Source organism: Canis lupus, chromosome 13 (genome assembly GCF_048164855.1).
Source record: "Canis lupus baileyi chromosome 13, mCanLup2.hap1, whole genome shotgun sequence".
Lineage (NCBI taxonomy): Eukaryota > Metazoa > Chordata > Mammalia > Carnivora > Canidae > Canis > Canis lupus.
Genome location: NC_132850.1, coordinates 15698881 through 15714695, shown reverse-complemented (window position 1 = coordinate 15714695; position 15815 = coordinate 15698881). Strand labels below are relative to the sequence as shown.

General features: G+C 36.8%; 1 protein-coding gene across 14 annotated transcripts in view; it reads left to right on the top strand.

The window, feature by feature from the left end:
* MAST2 (microtubule associated serine/threonine kinase 2) overlaps nucleotides 1–15815 on the top strand; it is a 208308-nt gene that overhangs the window by 94823 nt on the left and 97670 nt on the right. The window lies entirely within an intron of this gene.

Genomic DNA, 15815 nt, shown 5'->3' with positions numbered 1-15815 from the left:
TATTACCACACTGTTTTGATTACTGTAGCTTTGTAGTAAGTTTTGGATTATGAAGTTTGGTATCAAAGAACTAACTGTTCTTCAAGATTATTTTGATTATTTAGAGTTTCTTGTGATTTCATATGAATGGTAGATGAGTTTTTGTATTTCTGCAAAAATGCCTTTGGGATTTTGATAGGGATTGTACTGAATCTATAGATCAATTTGGGTAATATTATCAGATTGATTAGTTTTAAGTCTTCCGATGTGTGACCATAGGATATTTATTTAAGTCCTTTTCAATTTCTTTGAGAAATGTTTCATAGTTTTCAGTGTACAGGTCTTTTACCTCTTTAGTTGAATTTATTCCTAAATTTTTATTTTTTGTGATATTATAAATGGACTTATTTCTTAAATTCATTTTTATTTATTTATTTTTAATTTTTTTTTTAAAATTCATTTTTAAAAAAGGTTTTAGATTTATTCATGAGAGACACAGAGAAAGAGAGACAGAGATGTAGGCAGAGAGAGAAGCAGGCTTCAATGAAGCAGGAAGCCCAATGTGGATCTGGATTCTGGGACCCCAGGATCACACCCTGGGCCGAAGGCAGACACTCAACTGCTGAGCCACCCAGGCGACCCTTAAATTCATTTTTGGATTATTCATTGTTAATGTATAGAAATGCAACTGATTTTCGTGTGTTGGTTTTATATCCAATTCAACTTTGCTGAATTTGTTTCTCATTGTGGTTTTGATTTGCTTTTCCATAATGGCTAATGGTGTAGAGTATCTTCTTTCTTTCTTTCTTTCTTTCTTTCTTTCTTTCTTTCTTTCTTTCTTTCTTTCTTTCTTTCTTTCTTTCTTTCTTTCTTTTTGAAGATTGATTTATTTGAGAGAGGGAGCACATGCATGAGAAGAGGGAGGGGCAGAGGGGGAGTGAGAGAGAGAAAAAGAGAGAATTTCAAACAGACTCCTGCTGAGTGTAAAGCCCGATGCAGGGCTTGATCTCACGACCCTGAGATAATTACCTGAGCTAATATTAAGAGTTGAAGCTTAACCAACTGAGTGAGCCACCCAGGTACCCTATAGAGTATCTTTCCATGTACTTGTTGGCTATTTGCTTATGTTCTTTGGAGAAATGTTTATTCAGGTCCTTTGCCCATTTTGTATTTGAGTTATTTGCCTTTTTATTGTTAAATTTTAAGAGTAATTTATATACTCTGTATACTAAATCCTTATCAGATAGATGATTTGCAAGTATTTTCTTCCATTCTGTGGCTGATTGTTTCACTTTCTTGATAGTGACCTCTGAAGCACAAAAGTTTGTAATTTTGATGAAGTCCAGTTTATCTGCTTTTCCTTTGGTTGTGCTTTTGGTATATCTAAGAAACCATTGCCTAATTCAAGCTCTAATTTGTTCTTGGGCCTTAATACATAAAGATAACTAAGAAATGACACAGAGACTAATGCTATTGATAGAAAAATTTATTACTTAAAATTTCCCCAAGAGAAAGGAGCATGCCATGTCGTACAGGCTACATGAAAAAAGCACCAGCTTTTGTCAGGAGGCAGAAAGGAGCAAGGGGAAAACCTAAGCCAGAGTCTTAGGGTAAGGTAACCAGCTTGGACTGGTTATTTCGTTTTTTAAAAAGATTTTATTTATTTATTTGACAGAGAGAGTGAGCCAGTGAGAAAGAGAACATGAGCGGGGGAGGGGCACAGGGAGAGGAGGGCACAGGAAGAAGCAAACTCCCTGAGGAGCAGGGAGCCTGAGGAGCCCAAGCCCAATTATTATTAGTTAATTTTTCATGTAAAAAGTAAGAATTTGATTTCATTCTTCTGAATATGGATAGCTGTTGTCCTAGCTCCATTTGTTGAAACAACTTTTCTTTCTCTCTTGTATAGTTGTCTTAGGTTTTAACAGTCTCTTCTTGCTCAGAGTTTAGGGAGAGCAGGAGTGAAAGCAGGGAAGTATGCAAGGAAACCATTACAAAAATCAGTCAAAGTGGTCAAGATGGTGGTAAGAAATGGCTGGGTTCCAGGGGGGCCTGGGTGGCTCAATGGTTGGGTGTCTGTCTTTGGCTCAGATTGTGATCCTGGGGTCCTGGGATTGAGTCCTGCATCAGGCTCCCTATTGGGAGCCTGTTTCTCCCTCTGCCTTTGTCTCTGCCTCTCTCTGTTTCTCATGAATAAATAAATAAAATCTTAAAAAATAAAAAGAAAGGGTGGGTTCTGGAAATATTTTGAAAGCTGAAAATATTTTTTTTTTTTTAAGATTTTATTTATTTATTCATGAGAGACACAGAGAAAGAGGCAGAGACACAGGCAGAGGGAGGAGGCCCCATGCAGGGAGCCTGACGTGGGACTCGATCCCAGGTTCCCAGGATCCCAGGTCCCCAAGGCGGTGCTAAACCGCTGAGCCACCCGGGTTGCCCAGAAAATATTTCTTGATAGTTAATTTTGGTAATGAAAGAAAGCAAGGAATTGGTGGTTACTGCAAGATTTTAGGACTAAATAGCTCGATGAATATGGTTGCCAATTATTGAGCAAGATGGAGAATATGTGAATGGAACAGGGTTGTTTTCTGTTTTTGTTCTTGGGAGGGGCAGGAGTGGGAGTTGTTGGAGGAATCAGGACTTTGGTGCTTGTTTGACAGCCAAGAAGGAGTGTTGAAAAGACAATTGTATATATGAACTGGGGGATCAAGGGTGAAATCTGATCTGGAGATATATTTTTGGAGATTGACAACATATAATGATACTCCAAGTTATGAGATTAGATGAAATAAACTACTAAAATACGCTACTCAACTGTGGATCAACAGACTGGTGGTTATCAAACTGTTACCAGTTTGCCATGAGTTACGTACAGAAATTTAGCAACTGACATTGTAACCTTCAAGCATTTGATCAGTTTTCTGTTATTTTATATTTATTGTATCTTGCAGTGGTTTGTGATGGATTAAAATTTTCACCCGCTCCTTCACCACAGCTGTTTTGAGCAGCATTGACCTAGTGAGTGAATGAGTTTAGAAAAAGATAGAAGGAATGAGCCTTGGGGTCCTTGAGTGTGTACTGGTTAGGAAGTAAGGAGAGTCCATCCATAAAGAAAACTGAAAAGGAGTAGCCAGTGAGGGTGGAGGAAAACCAGCCTGAGAGTGGTGTTTCCAAAACCACAAGAAGAAAGCATGCCAAAACCTGCTGACAGGTTATGTAAGATGAACACTTAAGAACTGACCTTTGGATTTAGTAATAGGGAATTGCCTATTGGTGACCTCAGTGAGCCATATTGATGGGAAGTGGGTATAGAACTTGATTCAAATGGGTTCAAGAGAGAATGGGAGACAGTATTACCTATGTAATGTTTGGATTAAAAATGTTTAACCTTGGCACCTGGATGGCTCAGATGGTTAAGTGTCTCAGGTTGTGATCTCAGGGTTCTGGGATCCAGTCCCCCCACCCCCCAACCCCCTCCCCCGTTGGGCTCCCTGCTCAGTGGGGAGTCTGCTTCTCCCTTTCCCTCTGCCTTTTCCTTCCACTTGTGCTCTCTGTCAAATGAATAAATAAATCTGAAAACAAAATGTTTAACCTCAATGTAATATAGGAGGAAGCAGTCAGAGAAATCCAAACTGAGGGGGCAATCTGCAGAAACTACTGGCCTAGACTCTTTAAAAATGTTGAAGTTGTAAAAGGTTAAAAAAAAAGAAAGACTTACGAATGTGTTCTAGATTACTAGAGATGAAGGAGACTTGGTGAATAAATGTAATGCTTAGTTCTTGGGTGGATCCTGAATTAAAAAAAATAGTTGAAGGACATTATTGGGACGATTGAGGATACTTGAATATGGACTTTTATTTGTTAATATTATTGAGTCGGTGTTAAACTTTCTAGTGTGACAGTTGTGTGGCAGCTCTCCCTTGTTGTAGGCAAGGATTACTTGTGGAAGTATTTGAGGGAGGAGGTGTTAAGGTGCTTACAAATGACTTGCAAATGATTCAGCTAATTAACAAAAAGTAATTGCGTGTGTGTGTGTGCGCGCGCGCGCGCGCGCCTGTGTGTGCCAGTGCACAGAGAGAGAGGAAGAGAAGGGAAAGAAAAAAGCAAATGTAAGTGAAGAGTATATAGAATTTCACTGAATTATTCTTGTTCCTTTTCTGGTATTTTGGGGAGGGGTAGTGAGTAATATTTGCTGAAAGAGGATCATAGAAATCAGGTGATACCTGGAAAAGGTCATGGAGTTTTTCCCCTCTCTTTTTAAAATGTAGATGAGAGATACTACATTATGTTTTTATGTCAATGAAATTATCCAGTAGAGAATGGAAAGTTAATGTGAGAGAGGATGGAATGATTGCTGGAATGTCCTTGATTAGGCAAAAATGGAGGACACATATCTAGGTACTTATGGAAATACTGGCCTTAGGAGCATTGACAATTTGTCCCCAGTAGCCTTGGTTACCTCAGTATATTTGTAAAAGATTATGCATGTAAACCGAGTGGCATAGTGCCTGCAATGAAGCCCTCAGCTGTTTGTTAAAGAAGTTAGTGCAATGCCTGTTATTAGTAAACTTGCAAAAAACTCAGTAGTTTATTGTTTTTATTATTAGAAGGCCATAATTACCTGTTAGATGCCGTAAATTCTTCAGAAAAACAAATTAGTGTTAAAGAAAATTCTTCCTAATAGATTTGAAGATGCAGTCAGCTTTATTAAATGACTCATGAGTCAGGTAGCATCCCACCTAATAAGTAGAGGAGAATTCCAATGGGCTACAAAAAGGGGAAAAGTTGGGATCCTTGGGTGGCGCAGCGGTTTGGCGCCTGCCTTTGGCCCAGGGCGCGATCCTGGAGACCCGGGATCGAATCCCACATCGGGCTCCCGGTGCATGGAGCCTGCTTCTCCCTCTATCTGTGTCTCTGCCTCTCTCTCTCTCTCTCTCTCTCTCTGTGACTATCATAAATAAATAAAAATTAAAAAAAAGGGGGGGGGAGTTTTTAAAGGCAGGATAAGGAAGTCATAAACAGAAAAAAGGGTTATTTCAGGTGAGGTCACCTACATCTGGGAGGAAAAGGTTTTTTTAGTAGGAGGATTTCTTCCTCTTCCTTTGAGGGACAGGAGGGCCCATGTGACAGATTACCCTTATTGATGCTGATCTAAGAATTCTTGACCTGTTAAGACTATGTTTCTTGGAGAGGTTGTAAGTTCAGTTAGGTGAGGTATTAATAAGCTTTGGTTTGGTGACTTGGCCTAAAAAATAACACCATTTCAGGCCTGTAGGTTTGTTTTGTTTTGTTTCGTTTCACATTAGTAAGATGCTAAACCAAGCTAAAGGAAAAGTGCACCTTAGAAAAGCCACAGGATATTCATGATTAGCTTTGGTCACATAAGGGAAGAGAACAACTAAATTCCAATATAGGGAATGAAAAAAATCCCGACTGCCAGGATAAGGGCCTTATTGGGGCAAGTTGGTTATATAAGTTCTTTTGGCCAGGTTCATACAATTTATATTAGATATAGCTTTCTGAAATAAAATTATTTTCATTTTTAGAAAGCTATATGATATTTAAATCCATCTGAATATTTTTCAATGTGTTAAAAAATATAGTGTAGAATATCAGACCTAGAGAAGTTGGTAATTTTGCTAAAAGTGTATATATCTCTGGAAAAAGAATTGAGAGAAAATTAAATTCTAAAGCTATTTGTATTTGTTTTCTAAGCTATGGGAGTATTGTATTTTGCTTTTTCTCAATTGGGTCAGCTTTGAATTGCTTCCCTTGCCCAGCTTTATTAGGCAGGCCTCCTTTGGCAATTCCTTTCAAATAGGATTGCTTTTTTTGTTTGTGAATTCCAGCACCAGTACCTTAGGAGTTCAATATAAATAGTGTTTATGTCTGGGACGCGTGGGTGGATCAGTGGTTGAGCGTTTGCCTTCGGCTCAGGGCGTGATTCCAGGGTTCTGGGATCAAGTCCTGCATCAGACTCCCTGCAGGGAGTCTGTTTCTCCCTCTCCATATGTCTCTGCCTCTTTCTCTTTGTGTCTCTCATGAATAAATAAATAAAATCTTAAAAAAATAGTGTTTATGTCTCTAGTTACTAGATATTCTAGTGTTTATGTCTCTAGTAGAAAGTTAATCTTTTTTGCTATTCACTACAACTTAAGGTAATTATCTTCATATTTCTTGGAATGTCATTGCTTTATTTCTTTGAGGCTGTGAGCAGTCCAGTAGAGGTGAAGAACGGACTATAGGAATGAAGAGGTAGCTGAAGCACCTGTCATGGTGTGTGTGTATGTTGCTATTAGTGACTTTTATTCTTAGAGTCCTTGGGAATAGTTATCCTTCTGCATTGTTGGCTTAGTCACTTGGGCAGTGGACTTAGACATCAGATATTGGATGAAAGTAAATACCAGGTGTAAGTAAATGCAATGATAGACAGTGGGCAGAGAGGAGTTCTTGGGGCTCAAGGATATGATGTGTCTAACTTTTCTCATGTGAACCTGACATGTGGAACAGTGTCATGTACTTTCCTATTCTGATGCAACTTGATGGTATTTGCCTGGATGAATGCTTCTGGAGAATGTGCTAAAAAGAGATACCACCTGCTACACATAGTAAACACTTTGTGGGGTATCAGTGGTGCCTGATAATAGGGCTATAGTTTCTCTATGGACTTTGAAAATCAGGTAGTTTTAAGGACTCTGAAGGCCAGAGTAATAGCCCTGTGCTACACTTAATAGTGTGTCATCTTTTTTAAAAATTGGGCTTAGGTAGGAAATTATTTGACATAAGTTCTCTATCTGCAGTGGGATTGGCAGAGGTTGGCAGGGATGGAATGATAATTACCACTAATTTCCTAGTGGGAGCCATTGTGTGAAAAAATGGATATATTTTGTCAGTGAGCCATGGGTATGTGGACATAGGACTTGAAAACTGAAAATCTATGAGAGCCCATTTTGTTACTATTATTTTTAGAATTGCTGTTATGCTAATTCTCCTCACATTTATATATCTCTAGACCTCACAGCTATCAATTCACTATAATCTACTTGGATATTTCAGAAACATCTCAACTTTAGCATTTATAAAACTGAAGTCATTGTCTTCCTCAGAAACCTACTCCTCTCATATTCTCTACCTTACTACTAAATGGTGCCACTTTGTGATAGAAAACTGTTTTTCTTATTACCTTCTTCTTGCTTATACCTGCAATTCCTTTCTATTCCTCTCAAATATCTCTTAATTTCCTCTACTTCTTTCTACTATCCCTCGTATGTCCGCATAGTCTAAGCCATTGTAATTTCTTGCCTCTGTTGTTGCTGTAACTTCCTAACTGGTGTTTCGTGTGTAGCATTGCTTAGCCCCAGTCTGTTACCCATCTATCACACAATAGCCAGAAAAAGCTTTTTAAAGTGCAGATTTGATTATTAGATGTTTATGTGAACTTTTTATTACTCTTAAGTCTTGACATGGCACATGAAACTAATCTACACAATCTGATTCCTGTGTTTGTCTCCATATTTTGCACAATGTGTTCCCTGTACCTGGAATGTTTTTCCCCTCATCTTTTCCTTGCTAGTTCCTATATTCTGTCAAGTGTCAGCTTATATCTCACTTTCTTATGAAAGACTTTTCTGACCTCATCCATACCTTGCTGTTCCTAGACTCAGTTGGATTCCCAGAATGTACTTTCATTAAACCCTGTACTTCTCTTTCATAGCTTTTTACAGCAGTTGTAAATAAAGAATTATTTGTATGTCTTCTTCCATTGTATGATCTATTAGTCTGCTTGGGCTGCCATGACAAAATACCACAGGTTTTGTGACTTCTATAACAGAGATGTATATTCATGGTTCTGGAGGCCAAATGTCCATGATCTCGGTGCCAGCAGTATCATTTTCTGGAGGGGACTCTCTTTCTGGCTTGTAGACACCACCTTCTTGCTTTGTGCTCACATGACCTTTTGGGAAGGAGTCCGAAGAAGAGAGATAAGGGATGTGTATATGAGAAAGATTTTTTTTCCTCTTATAAGGCCACCAGTCCTTTGAGATTCGGGCCCTACACTTATGATCTCACTTACCCTTAATTACTTCCTAAAGACCTATCTCCAAATACAGTCACATTGGGTAAGGACTTCAACATATGACTTTGGGGTTAGTGGGGACATTGTTTGGTCCATGGCAGATGGTAAGCTCCATGAGGTCAGGACCATGTTGTACGGCCCTGGGACTAGTATAGAGTTTAACACATAGCAGGCAATCACTTAGGCCTGTTTTTAACATTTGTATAGCCTGGAACAAAAATACAAATGGAGATACAAAGTTGGAGTTTTACATAATGCTAACAAGCTGTAAAATAAAACATGTTACAAAAAAATGTGTGAACACACTATTGATTAAAAGAATAAATGTGTTAAATGTTGAAATGTATTTGTAAATGGTCACAAAACTGGATTTTTCTTTGGCGAGAAGTCAATTGAACCTAAACTCTACAGAATTTATTTATAATATCTGTAGACAAACTGTATCAATTACAGTTATATATACAGAGTTGTAAATAGCTCAAAGGCAATAAAATATTAATATTATTAAATATTATTAAAATCAAAATAATGTGTTCTCTGAACAATACCGAGGGCTCATCATATCATGTGCCCTGTTTAAAAAATTTTTTAAAAGATTTTATTTATTCATGAAAGACAGAGAGAGAAAGAGAGAGAGAGAGAAAGGCAGAGACACATGCAGAGGGAGAAGCAGGTTCTATGCATGGAGCTCAATGTGGGACTTGATCCCGGGTCTCCAGGATCACGCCCTGGGCTGAAGGCGGCACTAAACCCCTGAGCCACCTGGGCTGCCCCCTCCTTATTATTCTTAATCACAAAACAAAGTTGCTCTTACTAAGTTTGGTTTGCTTATTTACATCGGGGTAGCAATAAAGTTAATTTTCCATATAGACCTTTTTAATTTGCTGGAAATTTTATAAAGAATCTCAGATTGAACTTTTAAAAGCCTCTCTTATTTGTATTTTGAGGCTAGAAAGCCACAGTTAAGAAGCACTTTATCATATTTCATCTGCAGTACTGATTCATTTGGGCAAATTCTTTTCTCAAGATCCCCCAAATGTCTTAAGGGTCCTGGACCTTCTGGGAAGTGACTGTCCTTAACCATCTAGAAGGCTGAGCCCTGAAAGCTAGGTACCAGGGCAATTTTCCCTGGGAGGGAAAGTAAGTACTGACCATAAAGTCAGCTGTAGTTTCTTAAAAGTGGCTTAAATAAGTTAACATTGTTTCAAATATGACATTTCAGGCAAATTCCTTCCTTTCCTTTTCCTTTTCCTTTTCCTTTTCCTTTTCCTTTTCTTTTCCTTTTCCTTTCTTTCTTCTTTCTTTCTTTCTTTCTTTCTTTCTTTCTTTCTTTCTTTCTTTCTTTCTTTCTTTCTTTCGCAAATCCTTTGTTGTATAGCCTTTTTAAAACAATATTTTAAGGGCATTCAATAAGAAAATTCAGCAAGATTCAAATCTCACTGGGGGGATCCCTGGGTGGCGCAGCGGTTTGGCGCCTGCCTTTGGCCCAGGGCAGGATCCTGGAGACCCGGGGTCGAATCCCACGTCGGGCTCCCGGTGCATGGAGCCTGCTTCTCTCTCTGCCTATGTCTCTGCCTCTCTCTCTCTCTCTGTGTGACTATCATAAATAAATAAAAACTTAAAAAAAAAAAAAAAACAAATCTCACTGGGGAGAGTCTTTGAAAATCAGATATGATTCAGGAATGTTGCATTTTACAAAAGCAAAGATTCCTAAATTTATTAGGGTTTAAGTAGCTTAGAAGGAAGAGAGCAGGCTTCCTTTTCTATCTAGAAAACAGATATTAAGACAATATTTCAAACAAATAACTATTATAATCTCTCATCAGTTCATTTAGGCCTATATAATTGATTCTTGTTTCACTGGATCTAATTTAATGGTCTGCTTCTCAACTAAAAAGTGTTCTGGAAATTCTGACTCAGTCCACTGGAATGGTCTGGAAGTTGTCCAATTGTCCGAGCAATGGCTTAGGAAGTCTGTCCTTAAGAGTCCAGTCTTTGAAGTGTCAGTAGTTTGAGATACCTGTTACAGTCCTTTTCCAGGGGGCTCTGAGACACTCCTTTGTTAAAAACACAGACTCTAGCTTCTAGTTGATTATAGAACATTCACACTAGCATCTGTGTAAAACAAAATCTTTCTGTAGGTGACAAAGACTTAAAATAGCTGTGGTCAGTTAATTACTGTTGATTTTTAAATGTGAAAGTTCTAATGAGAGTTCATAACAAGAATAATTCAACTAACCAGGGAATTAAGTTGTTTCTATAGCATACAAAACAAGAATATTAAAGCCAATTCAAAAATGTTTTAGCAGAGTATCTCTAAGAGTAGTTCTTGTCAAAGAAGACCGTGAATATTATAGCTGATGTATAAAATATGAATATACATAATTTTTGCAGAGGAAAATATCTTGGTATATAGCACATAATAATCTTACAGCATAATGTATATCCCAAGGCTATATATACTAAGGATCTCAAGGAAAAAAAATTAGTGAGTCAGGAATAAGTCCTGGATATCTATATTTTTAAATAAAATTACATTTACCTAGAAGATTCAAATTTTAAAAGTAAAATTGTTACTAAGTAAGCATTTTATTTACTTTTTTATTTTTAAGAGTTTATTTATTTACATAATCTCTACACTTAATGTGGGGTTCAAACTTACAACCCAAGATCAAGAGTTAGCATGCTTTTCCGACTGAGGCAGCCAGGTGCTCCCAAAGTAAGCAGTTTGTTTGTCTACTTATTTATTTATTATTTTTTAAAAGAGTTATTTATTTATTTATTTATTTATTTATTTATTTATTTATGAGAGACACACAGAGAGAAGCAGATTCCTTGCGGGGAGCCTGATGTGGGACTTGATCCCAGGATTCTGGGATCACACCCTGAGCCAAAGGCAGACGCTTAAGCATTGAGCCACTCAGGTGCCCTGCAGGTAAGCAGTTTAAGTAATAAAATGCTAGATTCAAATTTCAAAAGTAAGATTGTAGCCTAGTAAGCATTTTAAATCATAACTAAAATTAAGACGAAACACTAAAACTTTTTCCTAAAATCTGGCAAAACACCATCTGGACTCAGAGAAATGTTATACATAATGAGGGCATTGACAAATCTCTGGGAGCTTCCCAGAAATTATACAATTTAAAGGATATTTATATTAATTTTACCTGTATAAATTTAAACTAGAGAGGGGTGAGTCTTTTCTGATTTGAGAAGTTTTCCCGTGAAACTCATCAGAAGTAAAATATCAAATCTATTTCTAGTACCTCTCTGAAATTTGAAAGAACACTTCTTTGTAATTTTTGCAGGGATGCTCTGGGATGCCTCAAAGATAGTCAGTAAAAATATGCTGAAAGTTTTATTGTTTTCTATATTTAGGATCTGATTTTGGGAAGAGAAAACTTAAGAGTTGTCGGTGGAAATACTTAAGATAGGAGTGTTAGTGCTTGAGAAACAATACCTATTTACTTAATGAAGGCAACAATAAAACAATTTAAAATAAACACAGAAGGTAACTAAATTTGAATAATCACAGCTTTTCCATGAAGGGCCTTTGTTTGTTTTCTTAAATAATTAAGGACATTCTAAGTCAGCATAAAGCAAAGAAAATGATTCTAGTAAGACACAAAATATTTGCTATCTGGGCATATACACAGAAAGAAAAGAACAACCTTTAATATTGTAGGCGAAGGTGATAAACTGTAAACCAAGGAGCGTTAAGCCCATCAAAATTTATTTGATTAATTTATTTATTGAACAAATTTAGCTAAGATTTTAACTAGTTCAAAGCTTTTTAGACTCATGGCATGGTATTATAAACCATGTCAAACAAAATTCACTTTTTAAGTTTTGTTTATTCTTTTCCTTCATATTGTGTAACATATTTACACTCTACGTAAGGACGGTTCTTAGGAAGTCATCAAGATCAGATTTAATTTTAAAATAATAGTAAAATGATACTAACATGCAATGCATTTATCATTGCTATCTTCAAATGAATCAATAAGTAAATATTTAAAAATGTCTCAGACTGTCCAGCCAATCACAGTCAACCTGTAGAACCAAGAGAGTTAATAATAAATGTTTTGAGGTGCTAAGTTTTGGGATTATTTGTTAAGTAGTGCTTTGGACTGGGTGTTTGTGTCCTCCCAAAGTTCATATGTTGAAGCCTATTTCCCAGTCTTCTGGTATTTGAAGGTTGGGCCTTTGGGAGATAATTAGGCTACCACAACAATCAATGTGTAGAATTTTTTTTTTTAATTTTTATTTATTTATGATAGTCCACACAGAGAGAGAGAGAGGCAGAGACATAGGCAGAGGGAGAAGCAGTCTCCATGCACTGGGAGCCCGACGTGGGATTCGATCCCGGGTCTCCAGGATCGCACCCTGGGCCAAAGGCAGGCACCAAACTGCTGTGCCACCCAGGGATCCCTGTAGAATATTTTTATTACACAAAAATATATCTCGTATTGTTGTATAGTCAATTCTCCTTTCACCTCTTGATTCCAGGCAACCACTGATCTGCTTTATGGCACTATAGATTAGTTTTGCCTGTGGCAGAATTTCATATAGTATCTATTCTTTTGTATAGGCTTCCTCATATTTCAGTATGCTTGTTTGTTTTTTTTTAAGAGAAAATAAAATGTGCGCATGGACGCATGCAGTGGGGGGGAGGGGCAGAGGGAGAGAGAATCTTAAGCAGGTTCCATGCCCAGTGCCAGCCCCACATGGGGCTCAATTTCACAACCTGACCTGAAATCAAGAGTTAGACACTTAATAGACTGAGCGACCTCGGCTCCCCTGCTCCTGTTCATTTTAATGCTTAATATTTCTTGTGTAAATACACCACTATTTGTTTGATGGATATTTGGGTTGCTTCCAGATGTTGGATATTATGAATAAAGCTACTATGATTATTCATGTATGAGTCTTTTTATGGACATATGTTTTCATTTTTGGAGGTATATACCTGAGAGTGGTCAGGCCATGAAAACAGTATCCTAATCATAGCTATTACCAATGGGGAGTAACTTAGCCATAAAGAAGCTTAAAACAAAACATGATTATATTAATCATGGTAACATTGAGGAAAATTAAATTTATAAAAGTAGAGAGTCAACAAAATTCAGATTGCCACTTCAGATTTACCTCTTAAGGTAAGTTAAGAGAAGACATTCCTGGGCAGCCCACATGAGGTACACTTAACTCTTGTGGCTCTGTGAGGGAATCCATTGGGCATTTTGGTGGAGGACTTCCAGCATTGTTTAATAGGTAATTTTCCATAAAAGGCAAAATCAGGGGGATCCCTGGGTGGCTCAGCAGTTTAGCGCCTGCCTTTGGCCCAGGGCATGATCCTGGAGTCCCTGGATCGAGTCCCGCGTTGGGCTCCCGGCATGGAGCCTGCTTCTTCCTCCTCCTGTGTCTCTGTCTCTGTCTCTGTCTCTGTCTCTGTCTCTGTCTCTCTCTCTGTCTATCATGAATAAATAAATCTTAAAAAAAAAAAAAAGAAAGGTAAAATCATGGCTCTTATCCAGATATAAAATGAAAACACTTAAAGTTAAAAAAACAACTCATCATTAACGAGGGAACCAGCCAATGTTACCAGTTATCAGTGTTTTTCCATTCTCAATTTTTGTATTATTGAAAGTTAGCAAAATATCAAGGATCATAATTAATGCTATTCCCATCTAGGTATTCATTTGTTTGAGCAATAAAGTAAAGGCAAACAATACATAAGTTATTAAAATGTCTGTACTTTCCCATGTCTTTATTTCAGCAAAATCACTGTCATAATTAAAATTTTAAAATAATAAATGGCATTATCTTTATGTCAATTGTATCTCAGTAAGACTGGGAGAAAAGAATGTTAAATCATTAGGATTTTATATATTGAAATTATATTTTGAATATACTATCCTTGGTTAAATGAAACAGTAAAATTTTTAAAAATTGTGTTATTTTGACAACATTGTCAAATTAACAAACTTTCTTGAGCCATTTTGTTTCTTACATTAATTTAAAAAGTTAAGTTCTCTTTATAGGGCATTTATTCTCTGCTCTGAGTTTCACACATCAAACTTTGTAATGGAATTTCATAATTACTGTTGTCACAGAAGATACTACATAATGTCTTAAATATCATATAAGTCGTTATCATTGTTACTGCAATTTCACTATCTCTTAAAAGCAATGTTTAGGGCCATGTAACAGTTCTTAAGATCTTTAATTTTTTCTGTGCTGGGATATTATAAAGAAAACCAAAAATAGCAGTATTTTCATACTAAATCTTAGTCTGCAGTGGTCCTAAAGTAGTCTGTAGAAAGCAGTTTGAGATTATTTGATGGTAAATCTTCTTTATAGTCATGTGTGGTGAACATAATCTAAGGTGGGCTCCCATGGTTTCCTCCTCCTCTTTGGTGTTCACACTTTTGTGTATTCCTCCTCCTTTTGAGTGTGGACAGTACCTGTGACTTGCTTCTAACCAATAGAACATAGTATAGGTGATGAGATATCACTTCTAAGACTGTATTATGGTATATAAGACTTTGTTTAGTTAGTAGACTCACCGTAGAGACTGCACTGGTTTGAGGAAGTAGGCAGCCATGTTGGGAAAGCCCATGTGGTAAAGAATCGTGGTAGCTTCTAAGAGGTAAGGGTGGCCTACAGTTGATATCCAAGCAGCTAGAGCCCTCAGTTTTACACCTCCAAAGAAGTGACTTCAGCCAATTATCTTACTGGGCTTAGAAGTAGATTATTCCTCAGCCTAGCCTCCCTATGAGAATACAACCCAGGTGACACTGTGCTTGTAGTCTTGTAAGACCCTAAGCAAAGGACCTAGCTAAGCTGTGTTTGAGTTTTTGACTCACAGAAGCTGTGAAATAATCATTGTTTCTTGTTCTAAGTGGCTACATCTGAGGTAATTTATTATTCAATAGAAAATGAATACATGATACAGATGTACTTTGTACATTTTCTTTTATTTCCTTATATTGCAATGTCACTTTCCTTGTATCTGCTATGTGGAAATTCTTTTGACTAAAATATTTTTAATCTTTTAAAAAGTTCAAACAGATTTCTTTGGTTTTTGTCCTCTCATCAAATCATAAATGTTAAGTGTATATTTAAGTCTATGTAAAGCCATCATATAATTCTTCAAAATGGTTGTACCTTTTTGTACTCACACTAGTGATATTGAGAGTTCAGTTGGCCCACGTCCATATTAACACTTGTTATGATCAGACTTTAAATTTTAGACATTCTAGTGGGTATGTAGTGGTACTGCATTGTAGTTTTAGCTTGCATTTACCAGATGAAAAATAATGTTGAGCATGTTCTTCATGTACTTATTGGCTATTTGTTAGGTTCTTTTGTGAAATGTGTCCTCAGATCTTTTGCTTACTTAAAAAAAATGAATTGTTGGGTTTGTTGTTATTATTATTATTATTATTATTATTATTATTATTGAATTGTAAGAGACGTTTATATATTTCAGATACAGATTTTTTGGTCAGATATATTTTGACTATTTTCCTCTGGTCTATGGCTTGCTTCTTCCTTTGAAAGAAATAGAATGATACCTTTCAAAGAGCGAAAGGTCTTAATTTTGATGTTGTTCAATTTGTGAGTTTTTATATTTTACTGTAAATTCAGTTTGTGAGTATTCATCCTCTGTCCAAGAAATCCTTGCCTATCCTGAGATCACATAGATTTTCTCCAGTGTTTTCTTCTCAAAGTTTTATAATTTTAGCTTTTATGTTTGGGT